The 22,157-nt window shown below is 48.4% G+C and overlaps 1 non-coding gene and 1 pseudogene across 1 annotated transcript; both read left to right on the forward strand.

The window, feature by feature from the left end:
• Positions 1-17,097: 17,097 nt before the first annotated feature.
• LOC101580011 lies at positions 17,098-18,954 on the forward strand (annotated as a pseudogene).
• A 2,869-nt stretch (positions 18,955-21,823) lies between these two features.
• LOC111812693 lies at positions 21,824-21,930 on the forward strand. The gene has a single exon (XR_002818127.1). It is a non-coding gene; the product is annotated as a U6 spliceosomal RNA (small nuclear RNA).
• Positions 21,931-22,157: the final 227 nt, after the last annotated feature.

Raw genomic sequence — 22,157 nt, forward strand, 5'->3', positions numbered from 1 at the left:
TGAACACCCTGGAGACCCTTCCCTAAAACACAATAAATAAATAAAATAAAATAAAATGCCTGAGCTGTGCTTAGGTATAACAAAAAGAAGAAACAACAGAGAAAACTTTTCTCTTGGACTACCAGGAACTGGACCTGGCCTCAAAGAGGTTGTAAAGAATACACTAGGGGCAAGGGAGATAGCTCAGCAGCATAAACACCTGCATGTAAAGAACATCTCTTTCTGTTAGCTACAGAAAGAGAAGGGACAGGAGGACAAAGAAATAAGAGAAGAAAGAATTAAGAGTAGGTTGGAGTCTAAGTGGATCAGAATAATAATGATAGCAGTTGGGTCGCTGCTGCTGGAGGGAGGGCGGCTGTTAGCCATGGTACACAGCGAGAACTGTGGCTGAGCCCCGTGGACAGGGAGCCTCGCCCCGCAGGTTCAGGCTGCAGTGAAAATGGGCTTAGACGAAGGCCCAGTTCGCCTGACTGAGGAGTGAGCTTTCCAGCAGGGGAAGGGAGACGTGACCAGGTTTGCTCTGGGAAGGGAAATCAAGGGAGTTGGGAGGGGGAAGGCAGGGCAGGCGGCCACTCAGCGGCCACTCCCGACAGGAGTAAGCACGGTGCCACATTGTACCCTGTGACCCAGGGGTGAAGTCCTTGGAGCCGAGGGTCAACTGCCTGCACTGAAGTCAACCGACCGCATGAGCTGGGCTTCACAGCCCCACTGACTGCTCTAAGCCCTATCTCTGCCTGCAGCTGCTCTCTGAACCCAGAGACAAAGGTGAGTAATCCGAAGGAAAGGGCCCCCAAAGCAAAGGGAATATTTATTTTAAGTACTTTGACGTCTGTAGGAAGGGAAAAAGGAAAAACCCAAGACCTGAATGGGCAATCAGGACATTCACAAAGCCCAGGCATTGTGTAAAGAGAGAAATTCCTCAAGATTGTGTTTGTCCAAGAAATCAGACAGTTTACGGTGCCTGAGTCGCAACACTCAAGGATTGGAAGCTGGGGTTTCCTGGGCTGAGCCAAGTTACTAAATAAAATAAAAAAGAAAGAGCAGTCTAAAGCCTTGAATTGTGCTGAGCAGGGTGGGGTTGGTGGCCAAGGCTCCGGTCCAGCAGATGCGTAGGAAGGAGCAGTCAGGAGCCTGGGCTCTGCCAGGCCCCACCCTGCCCACCCTGGCCTGGCCGGCACTGGCTGTGCCACAGCGAGTGACTCAGGGCTCCAAGTCCCTGGGTGCCCTGGGCCGGGAGGTGTGAGCCCAGCCACATTCTGTGAAGCAGCCAGATCAGCCAGGGCTCATCCTACAGGTCAAGAGATCAAATTAGCCCCTTGCCAGCTTGGGAAATTTCACTGGTGTCCTTCGAGGAACAGGCAGTGGGTGACAGGCCTCCACCCTTACGGCAAAGTTGCCAGAAGTAGGGGGAACTCTGTCTTCCACAGCAGCAGAAGACAAACCAGGAAAATCCGAGAGAGAGAGAGAGAGAGAGACAGAGAGAGAGAGAGAGAGAGAGACAGAGAGAGAGAGAGAGAGACAGAGAGACAGAGAGACAGAGAGACACACACAGAGAGAGACACAGAGACACAGAGACACAGAGACACAGAGAAAGAGAGAGAAGTGAAGGCTACAGAGGTTGCCCCTTAGCTTCCCAGATCCTATTCGCCTCCGTCCACAGCTCCACCCCTGCCTGGGCTTGGGGAAGGATTTTCTGCCCTGCAGAGTTGTTATCTGGACCACCCTGGCTGAAAGGCTGAGGGGAAGAAGCAGGGACAGCATGAGTGTGTGTGTGTGTGTGTGTGTGTGTGTGTGTGTGACAGAGACAGACAGGAGAGACAGAGAGAACAGAGACAGAGAGAGACAGAACAAGCACTGCGGACACTGCAAGCCCTGCCTGCTCTGCCCTGCTAGTCACAAGTGGCTTGTTAAGTTAATCCAGCCCCTTCTGCCCAGGAGAGACACGCAGCAGAACCCTTAGGCCTGGCTGGGTGTGCAGAGTTGCTGGTGGCACTCCCTTGCAGACAGGAACTCTGAACCAGGCTTGCTGGCAGGATTGGTGGACTGCAGCTCCTCCAGGATTCAAACCCTGGAGGTCACGTTGTGCAGAGCCCCTAAGAGCGGCCCCCCTGCCTGAAGAAGAGCTGGCTCAGCAGTCAAGGTTATGACACATGCACAGAGAGGTGTGAAATTTCTTGTGAAAAGGGAGGCACAAACACCTCTTAGAAACAACAAAAAAAAGGGGAGAAAAACCCCAGCCAGGGCCTGCAAACTATTAACTGTATCTGTTTATTTCAAAGAAAAAGAAATGTTGTACCAATAAATTTAATTGAATTTATGAAAATCAGAGAGACTTGACTTTTTTAAATGACTTTTTAAAACTAAACTATAAGTTGTTTTTTTTTTTCTTTAAAGTTGCATTTAAGGCTATTTTCATAAGTGACCCTCTAAGAAGAGCTGGGTGTTTACACCCTACTGAGAGGCCCTGAGGCTCACCCACGCCCACGCCTGTGGCAGCAAAACAGCAGGTGCTGACAGCCTCGTGGGGCCTGTGCAGGTAGCTGGGGAGACCCTGTGCTCCCCAGGGCCTCAGAATCCGCTTGCTGAGGCCTAGGCCTGCTCCTCAGATTGGAAGGCGCTCCCTCCTCGCTCCCTCCTCGCTCCCTCCTCGCTCCCTCCTCGCTCCCTCCTCGCCCACTCTGCTTCCTGACTCTGCTCCTTCTGCCCACTGGCTTTGTCTTCAGGCTGGGAAAGGAGTTAGAGGCTGCAGCACAGCAGGAGGTCAGTGACTAACCCCTGGCCTCCTTCCTGGAGGTATCTGCATTTTACAGAGTTCAGGTGGGAAGGTGAGCCTGAAGGAGAAGGCCAGAGAGGCTGGGACAAGAAGGGGGAGGGGGGGACACAGGAGGGTGGGGGGCTGGGGGAGCCCTGAGGGGCCGGCTGGCACCCACGTTCCACAGCGAGGACCTTGTGAATACGGGTGCACTTTGATCTGTGATGGTATCTCAGGGGCTGCGCAGCAAAGATCCTCTCCTCAGCCCTGTGCTGGGAGCCCTGCAAAGGAGGGAGAGGGAACCTTTGCTGAGCACATCTGACCTTCATTCTGGTCTGCCCTTCAGTGAGAATTAAAGCTCTGGCTGATCACCCGACTTCACCCAAAATAGCTAGAGCCTCGGTGTGGCTGCTCCAGGTCATGTGTGTTGTCTGAGTGGACTTAGCCCTCCGCAGCAGGGACACCCAGGAGGCCGTGGGAAGCTGAAAGGGGCTCATTCGCTTGAAATGTTCTCTACACACAGGCCATCTGAAAGTGTTTCCCCGCTGATTTCCATGCAAGCATCCTCCTTCCCTCCTTTCCTTCTACCCCTTTTGCAGTCCTGGGCGCCTAAACCAGGGCCTCATGCATGCTAGGCAAGCGCTGGGACACTGGCCCGCACTCTAGAACCCTAAAACACACTCTTTAGACCAGAGTGGCTGTTTATACTTGAGAGAAGGAATTTTTTCTGGAGGGGGGTGGCTCAGGCTGCTGGAGCTGGCGATCAAACTGCAGTATTCTGCGCCTGACTGTGTTTGCATGAGCAGTCACCTAAACAACTGAGCTAACTGGCAGGCCCCCTACACTTGAGAGAAGAGACAACCAAATAGCGACCGCTACTGTGCAGTGTGCATAGGTGAAAGGGTAAGAGCCTTTGACAGTGTCCACGCGCTCCCATGCTTCTAAGCCCAAACCAGGACCAGGGAGTGGACTGCAGAGGCCAGCAGAGGGTTGGGCCGTGCCAGGAAGTGGACAGCAGCTCCCCACAGGGCCCGGGCTGCGTGCTGGAGGGCTGGGCTCTCCTGCTGAAAGCGTCCAGGGAAGCTGACCTGTTTGGAAACTCAGAACTGGCAAACAAGGAAAGGAAAAATTGTTCTTACTTAACTTCCAGGGTTTTCATGCTCCCTGACATGCTAAATTCCTGTCTGCATTAACCAGAGTTAAATGTTTTGTTTTATCCTGCCCTGGGAAGATGGGCTTTGTAACACCTTCCCTGACAGGGTTAAGGCTAAGGAGGACTCTGACACTGTTATTGTCTCCAGAGTTGGTGTATTTGCTTGTGTTGGTGGCTTTTTTGTATTTTTAAAGTTGATTTACAAAAAAAATAATGAGGTTGATTTACAACTGTCTTTATAAAATAACACTTAATTTAGAAAAACAAGAAAGAGGAAAAGAAATACAGGTTGCAGTAACCTTCACTCCTAAAGTCTTTTGATTCCTCCAGTGGAGGGGTTTTGCTTTTGAAGAGCTGTTTTGTCATAAAGACAAAAGTCTTAGCAACTTGAGTTTTAGTCTTTGAGTTTTTGTTTTTACTGTGGGAAACTTCAAATTGCACCAGGAGCGCCTTTGAGCTAGAATTTGGCCAATACAGCTCAATGGCTCCCCCTGAAGGTGACAAGGGAGAAGAACAGCAGGAGAGGACTAGGAGCAGACCGTCAGCATCCACGCCTCAAGGCAGGGCTGGGAGGAACAAGACCAAGCAGCCAGGTCAGTGGCCCAGTTCTGATACCACCACAGTGGGTTTGCCTGAGTCCCCGGAGGTAAATGGAGATTGGGCTTTGGAGTAAAAGAGGCACTGGACTCAGCTCCAACACACACCTGGTACCTTCTCTGACTAGATTCCTCTTCTGAAAAATGCAGAAAACAGGGGTGCAGATGTCCTTCAGCAGTCTCCTGGAACTGGTTCCTGGATTTCCTGCAGACACCAAAGCCCCTGAAGGTCCAAGTGCCTTACAGCAAATGTAGCAGTTCTGTGTAACCTACACACAACCCTCTATATATGGTACATCATTCCTCAGTGACGTAAGATACCAGGTACAATGTCAATGCGAAGTAAATAGCTTTCCTACTTTATTGTTTAGGAAATAACACGAACAAACCTATGTTCAGTGCAGCCCCAGACAGCCTAGCCCTAACCCCAAGTGTCGTGATTGCCTGAACCCTGACACGTCAAGGGCTGAATGGTAACATTCTCTTAATTGCTCGTGGTCTCACGGTCTCTGTTCTCTGTCCTTGACACACATGGGGCTGTGCCATCCCATAAGCCTCTCTGCTTTATGTGCTATTGTTACCCACCTTGTACAAATGAGAAAACAGAGGTCCAGAGTGAGCTGGGAACCAGGTCTGAACTAGGTGGCGTGTCCCACAGCCACACAATGCTGTGCTTGCCACACTCCCTGGCTGGGCCGCTGGCAGGACAGGGGGAAAAACGCCAACACTGCTTTCAGGCTGGCACAGAATACATGCTCAATAAAGGGGCACTACAGCAGGCTCCAGTTCATGGTGCCACACGCATCAGAGGCCCCTCAGGTGCAGGGCACGGGCTGCCACCGCTGACTAAGAAGATGCTTATTGCGTGTGAAAAATCACTGAGCTCTCCGTTCCCTGGCTTCTTTCACTCAGCATGTGTCCCCCCCCGCCTCTGGCAGGAGTTCCTTCACTATAAGGGGTGAGCGAACCCACCTTCAGTTTGACATGTGTGCGCACATGTTCTCCATTCCTGTGCCCAGAGACCCTGGAAGTCTGCCCCTCCTAGCCGTCAGCAGCAGCGCCACACCTGCAAGCCTTCATTTCCATCCTTCTGTATGAAGATGCAGACATGGAATTGCTGGGTCGTGCGGTAGTTTTAGCTTTGTAGTTTTTTTTTTTTTTTTAAATGTATTTAGTAGAGGGTCTAAAGGGTCTCACCACACAGATTGGACTCGTAGTGATCCTCCTGTTTGCAGCCTCCGAAGCGCTGGGATTACAGGTGTGTGCCACCACACCCAGTTTCAATCGGGACGGCAGGGCACACCACAGATCAAACCCTGGTCCCTGCGTCTGCTTAAGCAGGCATTTTAATCCACTGAGCTATCTGGAAAAATGTACGGGCTGGAAGTGTCGCATTCTAGGGGCAAGAATAAAGCACACAGTACCTGGGCAGCTGGCACGCCGTGCACGAGACACACGAATGAAGGTTCATTTAGCTCTCTATGAACGCTTTAGTGTTCTCTTTTCCCCGTTGTCCGGAGTTCTCTGTATTCTTTTGTTGACATTAACCTGCAGCATTAGGGGAAACACTGGGCTCGATCCGCAGCTTGTGTGTCCCCCAAGATTTATAGAGTCAGTTCCTCTGCACGAGACATCTAAAAAGCTTTCTTTAAAACTCACCCCGTGCTCAGTGGAATAAGCGCTTCCCTGGCAAGCGCAAGGACCTGAGTTCAATCCCTGGTTCCGCCAAAAAAGTAAATAAATAAATAAATAAATAAATAAATCTCACCCCGTGAGTTTGGGGTGGAACGGGAGCAGCAAGAGCCTGCCCTCTGTGAGGCAGCGCGTTGCTCCCGGAGGGACGGGCGCCGAGCGCCTTTCAGCCGGGCACCTGAGCAGAGCGGAGCGCGGAAGCCGCCCTCTGCCGCTCGCGGACCGCACCCTGGGGAGCTACCGTGCTCTGCGCCGCAGCGCCCTCTCCTGGCCGCACGCGGGAAGCTGCGCACCTCTGAGCCGGGAAAGAGAAGAAGCAAAAATCATCTTGAGGCCTGGCAGCGCCCGGGGCTTCTCCACCTACACACCCTTAACTGCCACGCCCTTCGGAGAGCGCCTCCGGGCTCTGCCGGGCACCCCGAGAACAGCTAGGGACAGAGATGGGCGGGGTCGGGGGTGGGAGGCAGAACCCTCGGGGACCGCCAGGAGCAGGAGCTGAGGAGGCATCTGCGCTGGTCCCCAGCAGTGGCCACCAGGCGGGGACACGGATTGCAGGTGTGGGAGCCGCGTTCTGGGGCAAGCTGCACTGGCCCTGTCTGCCGCACAGGGTGGTGAGGGCTTGGAGTTTGCACTGTAGGCAGCGTGCAGCGCCTTGACTTAGGGATGCAAGCACAGCAGGTACTGCCCGAGGAGCCAGGCCGGCCTTTTTCCTTTAGCCCTAGTCTTTCTGAATATCCTGTATGGACCAAATGCAATTCCTTTCCCAGCAAAACCCCATAAAGTCTCTACCACTGCTTTGCCCACGCAGGACTTCTGAGGCCAATAGGATCCAACTTAGAGGTGGCTTATGACACAGCAGGACCCCAACATGCTAAGAAAAGAGGAGGTTATTTCTGTTTAGATCACCGGGTGATGGCGGCAGGTAAGTCCCATCAGCCCAGTCACACAGGATGGGGTAGTGATGGCAAGGCCAGGAAAGAAATGGCAAGTGGAGAGGGCTGGAACGTTATTCAGGGCTTGGAAAATGGACCCAGGAGCCTGTATCTCAGCTGAAATGAGGCCTGGGCGCAGGGGTCTGGCTAGTCTTTAGCCAAGGACACTGGGGAATACTGGGGGTACCCAGAGGCTTGCACTCAGCCTCCTGCCACCTGGACATCCTGGTACAGAGAAGAGTGCAAATTTCATGCAGTGCCTGGGGCACGGTGGAGAGCTCGCTGTCTTCTCCCAGGAAGCACCATGGGCCTGGAGACATCCTTCTGAGCAGGGAATCTGGACAGAGCCCAGGGAGCAACCCAGGCTGGGAGCCTGGCCTGTGTTGACCTCACCCACAAGCACCTCACACTGGCTCACAAGCTCTACAAGGAAGTGGACAGCCTCGTGGCTCTTGATACCAGGCAGGGTGCCAAGAAAAATGGCCCCTTTCTGAGTCCCCACTCTTACCTCTTCTGTGACCCACAGCCAGCCAGACCCATTGCTGCCTATGCTTTCCTTCCTGGGAAGGGGCAGGAAAGGACTGTTGCCAAGGGCCTAAAAGGGTCCAGTCTTAAAGCTTCTTGCTGCCTGGGAACAGGTGGCTACTCCAATGTTAGAGGCCAAGAGAGAAGGACAACAGGGGACTTAGATGAGCCACTCACGGACACTACAAAAGATAATTCCTGATAGTCTCATGGCCCCCAGGAAAGAAGAATTAGAAGTGCAAGAATCAGGGGCCACAGTGGTAAAAGAAGCTGGAAGTGAGGGGCAGGGGGCTTAAATAAGGAATGAAGGGCTGTGAAAGAAGGACCTGAAGGAAAGTAAGTGGAAACATGGGTGAGAAATTTTGAATTCTAGTTCAGTTAAGAAACCAGAAATTTTAGTCAAAAAATGCTAGTTTAAAAATCGGTTAAAAGTCAATATGGTTCTATAGTTCTTTTTACCACTACTCTACTTCCGAATATGGAAGATCAAAGGCACTGACTAGTAGTACAGAGCCAGGCGTGGGGCTTATTGGCCACGTGTGAAATTTATTCATTACACAGCTATGCTGATATTGCAGGGCACTATTCTAAACATACAAAGTGAACAAAATCTATGCTAGCTCCGCCCTTCAGATGCATGTAGTGCAGAAAAGAAGGCAGAGGACAGAGCACCCAAGGGTGGAGCTGAGAGAGGGCAGGAAGACATGGGAAGAGGCCAGCAGTCTGTAAAGAAGTGTCCAGAGGGCCAGGGATGTTCATGGGATCCAAGATCAGCTCCCAAGAACATGGGGGCAGCACAAGGGCAGGAGGCAGGGACACCTGGCCACTAGACGCCGAGGCGCAGCTTCACTCATGTGACTGGAGCAGGGAGGTGTAAGTCGCTGCAGCAGGGGTCAGCGCTGGGCACATGCCATCAGGGTGGGGCAGGGGCCTTGTGAGAGCTCTGCCTGGATTACCGCAGGCAACAAGGTAGAGGAGGATCTGAGACATGCCCAAGTTCTCAGCTAATGAGGAAACGCAGCCCACAGTGCTGCAGAGGAGAGACAAGGAGATGTTTATTGGATTAGTACGGGCCACAGTGGAAGGTAGACTTTTATTTAATGTCTAGAAACAGTAACACGTTCTGAAAGAGCATTCTATTTCTGGTGTCAGGACACAGATGAGAAAATGAGCATCTTCCCCCAGAGGCGCTGAGGAAAGAACTCATTTCTGTGAGGGCATTTACAGTGCTGAGAGGCATGCATTACATGGGGCTTTAGGAACAGAATCATGGGTGTGTGTGTGTGTGTGTGTGTGCATGCGTGTGCACTGATTTTAAGGAACCAAGTTAGGACCAAGGGATGGGGACCAACCTAAGTCCTCAAAGGTTGGCCAGACTCAGTGAATTGTTGATGCAGTCTTGAGGCCAAATTCTGGTGGCAGAATTCCTTCTTCCTGTGGGCACCTTGGTCTTCTCTCTGGAGGCCCAGCCTTCTACAGATTGTACAACCATGCACACCCATGTGCGTACACACACACACACACACACACACACGCGCGCGCATGCATGTACACACACACACCATGAACAGTGATCTGCTTTACCCAAAGTCTATTCATTTAAGGTTAACCACAGCTGAAAAATACCTTCACCTACAGCCTCATCTAAATGGGCATTTGAAGGGCCGGCGAGACAGCTCAGTAGACTAAGCGCCTGCCTAGGCAAGCGCAGGAACCGGGGCTTGATCCCCAGCACCACATGCCACGCCAGCCCGGCCCCTGGGCATGCAGAGCCAGCCACTGCTTCCAGGCTTGCTGGTGCTGGGGAGGCTGAAAACAGGAGGATTACTATGAGTCTGAGTTACATAATGAGATCCTATACCAAATAAATAAATAAATAAATAAACGAACTGTCATTTGACCTTATATTCACACAAGGCAGTCAAGCCAAATGGACACCTGCAGTAGGCTGCCACAAAGGGCCACTGTAGCAGTAAAGAATAATGACAAGTGTGACTGAGGATCCAGTGTTAGCCAGCTTCCCATCACGGTGACATAAATGGGGAAGAAAATCACCTTCCAGGTGCAACTCCCCTCACAGTTTTAGAGATCCACGGTCACTAGGCCCAGTCGCCCTTGGCCTGTGGCACAACAGAACATCATGGCAGGGAGCGTGTGTCAGAGGAAAAATCAGAGAGAGACAGAGACCAGGCCAGCAGGGCCACATGAGCAGTGTCCCCACCAAGGCTGTGCCCCAGGGGCCTCAGTCACACTAGTGCCCGCCTCCTAGAGTTTCCTCCACTTCCAGCAGGGCCATGGACCAGAGGCCCCGCTTAGAGCAGAACTACAGCAGGCTGCAAGGCTGCGGTGAGAAGGCCTGGGAAGAAGCAATGAAGAGAGCAGAGCCAAGGGCGCAGCAGAGAAGCGCAAGAGGACGTAAGGACAAGAGAGAAGGGAAATGGGCAGGGAGAGCAGAAGCAGGGGGCCACTGAGAGCTGCAGGTGTAGCTGGCCACCAGCTCCTGAACTGGAAAACGAGTATTTTCATGCCAAGTTCACCTAGATCCCCAGACAGTCTGGACTGGCACTGGGGAGACAGTAGTGGCGTCAGGAAGGGACCCAGCCTCTCAGGTTCAGCACTCCTCCTGTGTCTCCTGGACCGGGGTCCAGCTGCTCTTCCCCCTGCTGAGAGCCGTGCTGAGGCCCAGAGCCTGAGCCTGGCCCGTGAGGAACTGCGCGGTACAGGGTGTGTTGTCCCCACCTGCCTCCCTGACGGCCAAGCTCAACCTGCCATGTCTCCGAGCTGCAGAACGAGTAAAAGGCCTGAACTCACGGGCCACACTGATAGTACTTCAGAAGCAGGCAGGTGACAGCCTTGCGCACCTCCGAAGACAGTGCATGCGATCCGCATCATACACACAGATCCTGTTTGGGTCCAGAGGTGAGCTGAGAGGCCAGGACGTTGCTAGTCTGATTTCACCTTCCACACAGGAGCTTTCCGGGGGAAAACTGAACCCCTTCTAGAATTTATTCCCAGCGCCAACACAGCGACAGGCACTTGGGGCTGCCTGCGGCGCGCAAGGCAGTAACTTACCCAGGCCCAGTACCTACAAGATTCCTGTCTGCAGCTACACCTTCCGCAGGACCCAGAGCAACCCGCTTGGCCTCGGACCGCAGGGCTGCCTGCCGCCCAGCGGCCACATTCTGCAACTGCAGCGTCCGACTCGGGAAGAAGAAAGAGGCTGTCCTTCTGGGCGACCTTGAAGCCACATCTAAGCAGCCATTCCTTCCTCTCTCCTTCTTCCCACCTGTGTCCATGAATTAGAAACCACTGAAATGTAAAAGTAAATAAATAGCCAGGCTTCACAGGAACGGCCGAAAACCCTGAGGGTTCCTGGGGTCCCTACCGATCCGCAGCAGGCCTCAGGCAGCCAGGGAGTCTCACTCTTGCAGCGCCAAAAGCAACAGGAGCCGCTGACCAGAAATGCGTTTGCTTTTCCTTTCTCTTCTCTCTGGGCTATTTTTCCACTACCTCCAGCCTTTAGCAGAGCCCCTCTGGAGGACCACGGGGCCAGCGGGCCGCTTGGGAGAACAGCACGCTTGGGCATCTTCAGATGGTGAAAATCTGTCCTGGGCTTCTTGGAAAAAGGCTGCAATTTTTAAAAAGGGAAACAGAGCTGATGAGCGAGCCCAGGTGTGAGCTCTTGTCGCTTCTTTCAGTGGCCCAGGGGAATCTGTCTGCTTCCTCTTCTTCTCTGACTTATAGAGGGATGGATCCTAAGGAGGCAGAAGCGGGAGCCAGCAGTCCCAAGAGAAAAGAGGCTTTGGTAAATTGTACTTGATTCAATCACCATCAAAGCCAATTGGGAAATCCAAACAAAATAAAAGCCAAATTATTAGACCTCGGCCTGCCTTACCATGCCCAATATGTGTCCCTTGTTTGTCAGGATTTTCCTGTTTGATCTCAGTGTGGATGCTGCCATGAGAAACCAGGGGTTCTCAATAGGCTTTCTATGCCCTCAAGACACCCAGCTTGAAGGAAGATCGAGAAGCCCCTCAGCCGTGCTTCGGAATTCCCTCCTTGATGTTCTTGGCTTTCGCGTCTTCTTCATCTCTTCATCCTTAAATATTTAAACAAGCATTCCTAAGACAGTGAATGCTGCCCTGTCGATTCGATTTCCACATCATCGGGATGTTTCCTCAGCGTTTCACCCCGTGCATTCTGCCTTAACCTCCCTGACCACTGAAGACAGCCGCCCCGGGACCCCACGGCCACACCTCACCTGTCACCACCTCCCACTGCCCTCCCAGGCGCTGCTGCCTCCTCGGGCCACCTCGTGTTCTCCTGCAGTCCTGACCAGAATCCCTTCCCAGTGCTCCAGATCCACATGGCAAGTCATGAGCCACCTTCCCAGTCCCCACTCAGGTCAAATGTCCTGCGAAAACGTCACCGAGAGTACCGGTGCACGTCTCCGCTCTGCTGACGTGCTTCGCTGTGCGTCGGGCTTAGACGCTCGGCCCGCCCTCATCGCTGGCTTCTGTGGGCAGCGCAGGCATGTGCATTTGGGAATGCCCTGACCATGGAAACCGCTTCCCCCGGAAGTAAAGAACTCCAGGTCTTCATGTGACGTGCGCAAAGAAGCAGAGAGAAGAGCTGGGAGGATCAGGGGATCAGCAGGCACACTGATGGGTGTGGAGGAAGATCACTTGAAAGACAGCGGGGCAGGGGTTCCACTGCCTTTTCTCTGTACAGGATTACTGAGGTTCTTGGTCAGGGGCGCATACCTACGATCCCAGATATTCAGAGGGGAGGCAGGGGGATGACAAATTTAAGGCCCACCGGGGTAATTCAAGTTCCTGTCACAAAAAAAATAAAATACATGTTCACTTCGGCAGCACATAAAATAAAATAAGATGCTGGGCTGTCTCAGGGGCAGAGTACATGTTTCGCATGTACAAGACCCTGGGTTTGATTCCAAGTATTTCTTCCCCCTTAAAAAAAAAAAAAAAAAAAAAAAATTCCTGAGGTCAGCTTTCCTCATTCTTCAAATCCCTTAGTTCCTATAAAAGATACTTGCCTTGGGTTTCACACCTTCATGTGCAGTTAGGGGTGGCAGAGAAGCTGATCCACACGATATCAGTAAGTGACTCATGGCCCCTTGCACCTAATGGGTAACATTTCAGTGCATTCTTTATTGTCCTTGCCCAGTGAGTGAGAGTTTTGAAATGTCCATTGGGTGTATTTATAAGGCAAAAAACAAAAAACAGATATTGGGTCTCAAATTATCCATGCAATTTTTTTATTAATAAAATTGCACCAAAAAAACTTTTATTCAAAGCTAAAGTGAACCCACATGAGACTCCTCTCCTCCTAGAGGCCCTAAGTGACTCAGAATCTGAGATCCTTGTTTAGAATCTACAGAGGAAGTCTGAGATTTAGGGTAATTGAGGAGCAAAGCACAGAGATAAGGGGAAAAAGGAAGGAAGCAACAAAAGAAAGGGAGGAAAAAAGAAATTCTCTGGGGAGAGTCCTGCACAGTGTGACCCCTCTGAACCCGCCTAGTCTGTGAGCCTCACAGGACACATAGGCTCTGATGGAAACAGGAAACGCACAAGGAAGCTCTGCTGGGGAAGATAAACCCTTACCCCGTACACCCAAAGGTGGGGTTTAGTGGGCACACTAAGACAAACAGTGACGTCAGAGCCTAAAGAGTGTACAAGGCTAGTACAAAGAAGGGCCCCAGGCGCTTTTCCCTGAAAACCTAACATTTCTGGGGGATAATATCTAACATCATCAGAATCTAAATGAACCTCCATTTTCAGGTCCCTTTAACAGCATAGAGTCCCTGTGGCAGTTTCCACTCCTCTCCACTGGGAGACAAGCCCTTACTGCCAAAGGCTGGGGGCTGGTGTCTCCTCCATGTCCCCATGGTGCCCAGGAGCAGGCCATAAAACAGACTGTCCTGTGACCACTGGATGACACATCCCAAGCTCCTTCAGTGGACACAGACAAGACAGAGACCAGGCCTGGTATCTGTAGGGAGTGTACCTAGTGCATAGAAGGCACGTGTTGCCCTTCTAGCAACCTACAAATTAATGATTGTTCACTTGAATCCACTGCAGGCTTTATTTAACAATATATGTACACAGTGCTGATCTGAGTAGGTATCACACATCAGCTCGCTTTGTCCTTGCAGCAGTCCCCTACAGTGTGCACCAGCAGTCCACAGACCACAGACCCAAAGAGACAGCACCCAGGAAACAAGAAGCACAGACAGCTCCGGATGCCAGTCTCTGCTGCAGAGCCCAGGTTCTCCAGCATGGTACAGCACTGCATCCTGTGACTTCTAGAAATTTCCAGTTCCCGCAACACTCTCTGCACGCCGGCTCTTACAGGTCTGGGGATGCAGAGAAATGAGCAAGCCAGAAACCCATGAAGAAGCCTGCGCAGACGCCTGTGTCAGCCTGTCTGGCTCTTCCAGGCATCTGCTTTCTGAGTTGCTCTTTGCCAACCTACCAGAATATTGACTGGAGCGTGCTTTGTAGTTCTCTGGTGAAAAAGGCTCTGAAGACTGAATGGCTGCAAAGGCCCCTCTGCCTTCTGGTTTCCCTGTTTAAAAGTTGCTGCCCTTTCCAAGTCTGTGCTGAAAGCGCCTTTATCATAATACACGAAGAAAAAAATTAATATAGCTGAACATCTCTCGTACAGAAGTCAGAATGCTTCAAAATGCAAGGATTTTTGAGAGTGGATACAATTCTGTCTCAGTTACTTTTCTCTCACTTCTGGGACAAAAATCCAACACCCAGAATTAAGGAAGGAAAGGTTTATTTAGCTCACAGTTTGTGGAGGTTTCAGTCCATACTCAGTTGGCTCCAACGCAGAGCAGCATGTGGCAGAGGGCAGCAGTTCATGACAATGGAAAAAAGCAAAGAACAAAAGGGAGGGGCAGCAGCTGTGGCAGCTAGCCAGCCTCTCTCCCCTCCTTGCATTGTTTCAGACAATCTGCCCCAGGGCAGGTGTAGCACTCACACCCATAATCCCTGGATCATGAATTAACCACAAACTCTAGAAGCCACCCCATGACTTCTTGAAGCTTTGGGGGGACACCTAGACAAAAACCATAACAGATACCTCAAGAGGAATATCTCACACCAAGAGATTGCATTTCCTGCCTAAAATTATTTAAAATATTGCATAAAATTACTTCAGGGCTGTGTGTATGAGGTGTGTGTAAAACATAAATGAATTCTGTATTTATACTTGGGCCCATCCCAAATTCTTACTTGTATGCAAATATTCCAAAACTGAAAATCTGAAACACTCTGGCCCCAAGCATTTTTGATAAAACTTGTAATATGAGTATAATTCCCATGTTACAGTAATGAAGCGATTCTGCCACTTTCAGATTGCAAGTGCCTAATATGGTCACTTGATGGGAAAATTCTAAATAGGTTTTCAGTTTAAAAAATGACACCATTATAGCATCCCTGGGCACTCCACTAGAAGCACTGAGGGAGCTCAAACCTCAGTGTCATGTCTCTCCAAGATATTTGCAGGGTTCAGGTCAAGAATACAATAGGAATACAATAGGGCTGGAGAGATAGCTCAGTGGACTAAGTGCCTTCTTTGGCAAGCACAGGGACCATGGTTCAATCCCTGGCACTACGTGCCATTCCAGCCTTGCTCCCAGGTGCACTGAGCCATGCGACAGTCCAGGAGTGGCGGTGCATGCCTATAATCCCAGCACTGGGGAAAACAGCAGGACGACTACGAGTCTGAGCTACATAGTGAGACCTTGTACCAAATACATAAATTGAAAAGAGAAAAAAAGTGACCAGCCAAGTAGCACAGCATATTAAAGCACCTGCAAGCAGGTTCGGGGGCCAGGGGTTCAATCCCCAGGCAGGCGGTGCTGGCCCCGCCCCAGAGGCACGCTGAGATAGCAGTTGAGACTGGGCATGGTGGCGTGCACCTGTAATCCCAGCTCTTGGAAGGCTGTAAACAGGCAGATCACTACAAGTCTGAGTCCGATATAGTAGGGAGACCCTGAACACCCTGTAGACCCTTCCCTAAAATAAAAAAAAATACAAATAGAAACTAATACAGCATAAATCTAAATATTTAAATATTTAGCTCAATCTAACAAACTAGTAAATAAATGTGCTCTATTCTCCTAACTAAAGATAAATGAATCTTTGCAACGACAAGGTTTTAAGTACCTGTAGGGGGCTGGGGAGATAGCTCTGTGGCATAAGAGCCTGCCTGGTAACCGCAAGGTCTTGAATTCGATCCCCAGTAATGCATGCCATGCCAAACACGGTCACTCAAACCAGGCGTGGTGGGGGCACGCCTGTAATCCCAGCGCTGGGGAGGCTGAGATAGGAGGATCACTGTGAGTCTGAGCTGCGTAGTGAGACCCTGTATAAAAAAATTGCATAAATAAATACCAGTGGAAAGCTATGGTCCTTATAAGCTTAAACTGAGGAACATATCAGGGGCAACTTAATTTAAAATTTATTTTGAAGGCTTGACTCTTAAAAATAATGCTTGGGTCAGAGTAAAATAAAACTACAAGTGACAAATTGTAACATGGGTGTTTGTTCCTTAACCTAATTAATATAATCATTAATTATATTGTTATAATCAGGATTTTTCACAGAATTTGTGTTCAATTGATAGTATTAACTTAAGAATAAAAATGCAATTATGCTCAAAGTTTAAACATCTTCAATGTGTTTTATTAAAAACCTTCCTAAATTAAAGGGAATATCAGAAAGAGCAAAAAATCATTGTTCACATGTTTTCAGAACTATTTTCCTTTAAAAATACTCAGAATTATCGTAATCTGAGTGGTGACATATGCCCAGTACTCCAGCTACACTCAGGAGCTTGAGGCAGAGGGTTGAAGGTTTGAGCCCAGCCTACGTAGCTTAGGGAAACCTGGCTCAATGTAAATTTTAGAAAGAAAAGGAAGGGCCAGGGATTTAGCTGAACAACACAGCACCTGCCTGGCAAGTGTGAGGACATGAGTTTGAATCCTGGCACAAAATTAATTGATTAATTAATTAATTAATTAGATAACAGTAAAGAAAAAACAAACTAGAAGTGGAGGGCCTAGGAATATGGTTCATTACTTCTGTGATTCAATCATCAGTACTACAAAAATAAAGATAAAAAAGGTTATATATGAAAGCCCAAGCATAAATTATAAATCATAAATATCTAATTTAAAATCAAAACACTATAAAAGCTGAAATCTAAATTTTAAAATTTGAAAATTTTTAAAAAATAACCTTATTAAAAAACACAATCTTGGTAGCAAGGGAAGGAGCTGACTTGGGGAGTTCCAGGCGGCGGGCGACGGCAGCGACCCGGGCCTGGACCTGCCCCGGCACGGAAGTGTCCTGGGGGCCGTGGGAAGCCGGAGACCGAGGTGGCATCCCGGCCTGTGGGGGCAAGACGTTGAACATGTGGAAGGTGCGGGAGCTGGTGGACAAAGCCACCAATGTGGTTATGAATTATTCAGAGACTGAGTCTAAGTTTCGAGAAGCAACGAATGATGGTCCTTGGGGACCTTCGGGGCAGCTCGTGGGAGAGATTGCCAAGGGTACATTTATGTATGAACGATTCCCAGAACTTACAAACATGCTGTGGTCCCGAACGTTGAAAGATAATAAAAAGAACTGGAGAAGAGTTTATGAGTCTTTGCTGCTCCTAGCTTACCTCATGAGAAATGGATCAGAGCGTGTTGTTACAAGTGCCAGAGAACACATTCATCATTTGCGATCCCTGGAAAATGACCACTTTGTAGATGAACACGGCAAGGATCAAGGTATAAATATTTGCCAAAAGGTGAAGGAATTGGTTGAATTTGCTCAGGATGACGACAGGCTTCGTGAAGAGCGGAAAAAAGCAAAGAAAAACAAAGACAAATATGTTGGAGTTTCCTCTGACAGTGTTGGAGGCTTCAGATACAGTGAAAGATACGATCCTGAGCCCAAATCAAAATGGGATGAGGAGTGGGATAAAAACAAGAGTGCTTTCCCATTCAGTGATAAATTAGGTGAACTGAGTGATACAATTGGAAGCACAATTGGTGACACCATCAGCAAGTTCCGGAGGAAAGATAGAGAAGACTCTCCAGAAAGATGCAGTGACAGCGATGAGGAAAAGCAAGCAAGAAGAGGCAGGTCTCCCAAAGGTGAATTCAAAGATGAGGAAGAAACTGTGACGACAAAGCACATCCACATCACACAGGCCACAGAGACCACCACAACTAGACACAAGCGCACAGCCAATCCTTCCAAAACCACTGATCTCGGAGCGGCAGCGCATTGCACAGGGGACAAAGCAAGTCCAGACCAGAACGCCTCAACCCACACACCTCAGCCTTCAGTTAGGACTTCAGTGCCCAGCAGCAGGTCATCAGGTGACCTTGTTGAGCTGTTTGATGCCACCAGCCCGTCCACAGCAGGAGGACCAGCTGATCTATTTGGGGGATTTGCTGACTGGCTCAGCTGCTGCATCAGGCAGTTTCCCTTCCCAAGCAACAAGTGGGAATGGAGACTTTGGTGACTGGAGTGCCTTCAACCAAGCCCCGTGCGCCTCTGCAGCTTCCGGCGGCGAGCTCCTTGGCAGCGCCTCCCAGCCAGCAGTAGGACTTGTCAGCAGCTCGCAGCCAGCATTAGGGCCACCTCCAGCTGCCTCGGCTTCTTCAGACCTGTTTGATCTCATGGGCTCAGCCCAAGCAACCATGACATCTTCCCAGAGTATGGATTTCTCTTTGATGAGCACTAACACTGTAGCACTTCGTTGCCCACGTCAAGGTCACAGAATACAGATGTGGTCCAGAAATCAGTCAGCAAAACCCTGCCTTCTACTTGGTCTGACCCCAGCGTAAACATCAGCCTAGACAACTCGCTACCTGGTGTGCAGCCATCCAAACCCCAGCAGCCATCGCTCAGTACCATGATTCAGCAGCAAAATAGGCAACAGCCTCTGAATGCGATGACTCGAAGTTCTGGAGCCGTGAACCTCAGTTCTCCATCAAATACGCTTCCTGTCCGGCCACACACTAACCCTTTGCTGGGGGGACCCGTGCCTGTGAGCATGCCCAGTGTGAGGACTGGCACCGTGGGAATGGCCCCTCTTGGGAACGCTGCACTGAAGAACCAGATGGGCACGAACATGGGCATGGAGATGCCAGCTGCTGGGATGGGCTCGACAGGCGCGGCGGGCGTGGGCGTGCCCACCCTGGCCATGGCTTCCGGAACCGTGCAACCCAAGCAGGATGCCTTCGCAGATTTCGCCAACCTTATCAAATAGGAGACTGAAAAGAAACAGATTGAATGAGGAATTTTTAGCTGAGCAGATAGGTGAGATTGGGATGGAAAATGCTAATCAGCTCCCCTTTCCTTTTATCAATTAATTGAAATAAAAGTACATAAAGAACCAAAAAGGCTGTTTTATAAAAATAAAGTATCTATCTAGTATTTCAGACCAAGTAAGAGCACTTAGGTCATGCAGTCAGGATAATTTTTCTCAGAGAGGTTTGATTGCAAATAGGGCAACAAGACCACTGAAAGCCTTTATAAATTGAAGAGTCCATTTAACATCACTGGTGGGAAGGTGGGAATAGGACTGAATACATGTGTTTAAATCTCTAATTTTATACTTTACTTTTCCTGAGGAACTTGATTTTTCTGTCCCTGAATCACCTTGTCACAATTGGGTCTGTTCCTTTTACTACTCTCGAGTCCACATGTGAAATCATTAAAGTTGGATGATCAGTTTTTTATAAAAATATATATTTTTGTCCAAAAAAGCATACATATGATTATGGCTAAATCAAAGGTAACTGGAATGTATATACTTTTGCTAATGTTCCAGGAACAGTGCTATTATACTATCCAAATTTTTATTATAATGAAGCCTCTTTACAGCAGTTGGTGATCTCTATGGATGTTTCTGAGGTCTTCTGCTATAATGATCTTGTGCAGAACTAGGGAAAAAATTTTTTCAGGACTGCTGTATGGTTTCCTTTAAAAGAAAAAGAAAAAACTTGGAATATTTTTTGTTTGTGTTTTGTAGCCGTTACCCACGATTTGCAGTGGTCCCCTTGGCAAGGCTTCCTTCCTTGTTCATCCCTGTAGCCATCACTTAAGGCAGGAACGGTCACAAAGAGAGAAATGTTTATTTTTTATCTTTTTTGATGTCTTTTCAGAAAAGTGAAAATCCATTGAAACCTTAGGTTAAATGTTAGCCCTCAACAACATCCCCCTCTAGATATTATATCGTATTTGTTTTGTTTTGGTTTTGAGTGTACATAATATGCCATTAGCAATACTGTTCCACTAGAAAGGAGTTAAATATATATTATTAAAGGAGACCTGTAGCAGTCAGAGATTTTATTCATTTAAGGACAAATAAAGGAAATTTATTAAAATGTTTCTGTTTTTCTGCTGTAATTCTACATTAAGCTCACATGAAGATCATGGTTTTAGAGTTTGGAATGCAAAATTACTTGTTTCAGCCTCAAGCTGGGAATATTTTTAAAAATAAATACTATATATAGGTATCAATTATTACCTCCCCACTTTGTGTTGAAATTTTTTTATTAAATTGATAAAACTTTGTTTCCATTGTATTCATAATGATCTGTTATACACAACATTAAAATGTTCATTAAAATCAAAAACAAAAAGAAACACATTCTTTGGAATTCTAACAGGAAATAACTAGAGTGTGGAGAATAATTATCTCACTTTCTCCATGCAGAGTCTAGACCTTCATGTGCACAAGTGTAAGAAAAATATGAATCATTCAGCATTGCAAAATATTCCTCAGATGCCCTGTGCAGCTCTTGCAAAGGCTGTTGCTGCCAGTAGGGTGGTAACGTGTGAGTTCCTCCAGGATCACTCACTAAATTCTAAGATAAGCAAGTAGATAAACACACACACACACACACACACACACACACACACACACACCTGGGAGATCACAATTCCCAGGCCAAGGTCCTCTGCATGAGCCTGCCGACCCCGTCTACAGGGCCTTTTCCTGTGTTCGGGCAGCACAGCCCCTAAGCCCACAGAGCAGGCGGCCTCATAGAGGAGAAAGCTTCCCAGTGCCCTGCCACAGCATGCGAGGGTGGCAGGGGCGTGATCTCCCTCCCTGCCAAGAGACTTGGGAGTCTCTGTTATGATTCCTTTTTGTTTTTCTTTTTTGGCAGAACGGGGGCTTGAACTCAGGCCCTTGCCCTTCCCAGGCAAACACTTATTCTATTTTGCTATCTCCCCTGACCATGATTCCCTCTTTGAATTTGGGGCTAATCTCAGAGCACCAATTTTCCAATATGGAAGTATTCTGCATACATTTTATTACCTGTTTTTATTTAAAGTAAACTCTGATCTGGATGCAATCTGTAAAGACAAGAAAGTTAGCGTCTAAGTTTGTCAAGGCATAATGAACATATTCAAAAGGAAGGTGTTACTGAGTTGAGGAGAAAGTAGGGGAAAGAGATTTATCTATGTAGTAAGCAGGATGGTTTGGACAACTGTGCTGTGGATTTCTGCTGGTCTATAAAAAAGAGCAGTTACTCCTTAATTTGTTTTGTCTCCTTTTTCAATTCTTTTTCCTTTTTTTCTCCTCTGACTTTCTTACATATTTTCCTTTTTCTTTTCTTCTTCCAGTTTGCATGCATATAACTGGTAATCTGAACAACTAATTTGAAAACAACACTATGTAACACAACAAATACTGTGAAATTCATATTACTTTGTTTAGTGAAATGCTGTACTATTTGTAATTTTTGTTTTGATACTCCCTTGTACTCTCTTTAAAAAATAAAATTTGAAAAAATAAAATACCTCTAAAATTACCCTCCCAAAAGTTGATCAAAGGATATATATATATATATATATATATATATATATATATATATATATATATTATGGAGAATCAAACTTGGGACCCTGCACTTTCCAGCAGGCTCTTGTACCACTGAGCTACATCCACAAGCCTACATGGTATCTTTTTGTAAATATTCCTTTTATATAAGACAATGAGGGGCCAGAGAGATAGCTCAGTAGAATAAGCACTTGCCTGGCAAGTGCAAGAGCCTGAGTTCAATCCTTGGTTCTGATTGAAACCAAAAAAAAAGAACATTTAAAAATCAAAGTATATTGTCTCCGTTGTGCTTATTTCAGCAGCACATATAGTAACATTGGAATGATACAGAGAAGATTAACATGGCCCCTGCACAAGGATGACATGCAAATTTGTTAAGTGTTCCATATTTTTTACAAAGAAAATTCAGGTTCTGATGGATTCACAGCTGAATTCTACAATAAATTCACAGAAGATATAATCCCAATATTCCTCAACCTCTTCAGTGAAATTGAAAAGGAAGCAATCCTCCCAAAATCATTCCTGGAGGCAAGTATTATACTGATACCAAAACTGGGGAAAGATGCAACTTAAAAAGAGAACTACAGGTCAATCTCCCTCATGAATATAGATGCAAAAAT

The sequence above is a fragment of the Octodon degus genome, unplaced genomic scaffold, assembly GCF_000260255.1.
Source record: "Octodon degus isolate 3935 unplaced genomic scaffold, OctDeg1.0 scaffold00136, whole genome shotgun sequence".
Taxonomy (NCBI): domain Eukaryota; kingdom Metazoa; phylum Chordata; class Mammalia; order Rodentia; family Octodontidae; genus Octodon; species Octodon degus.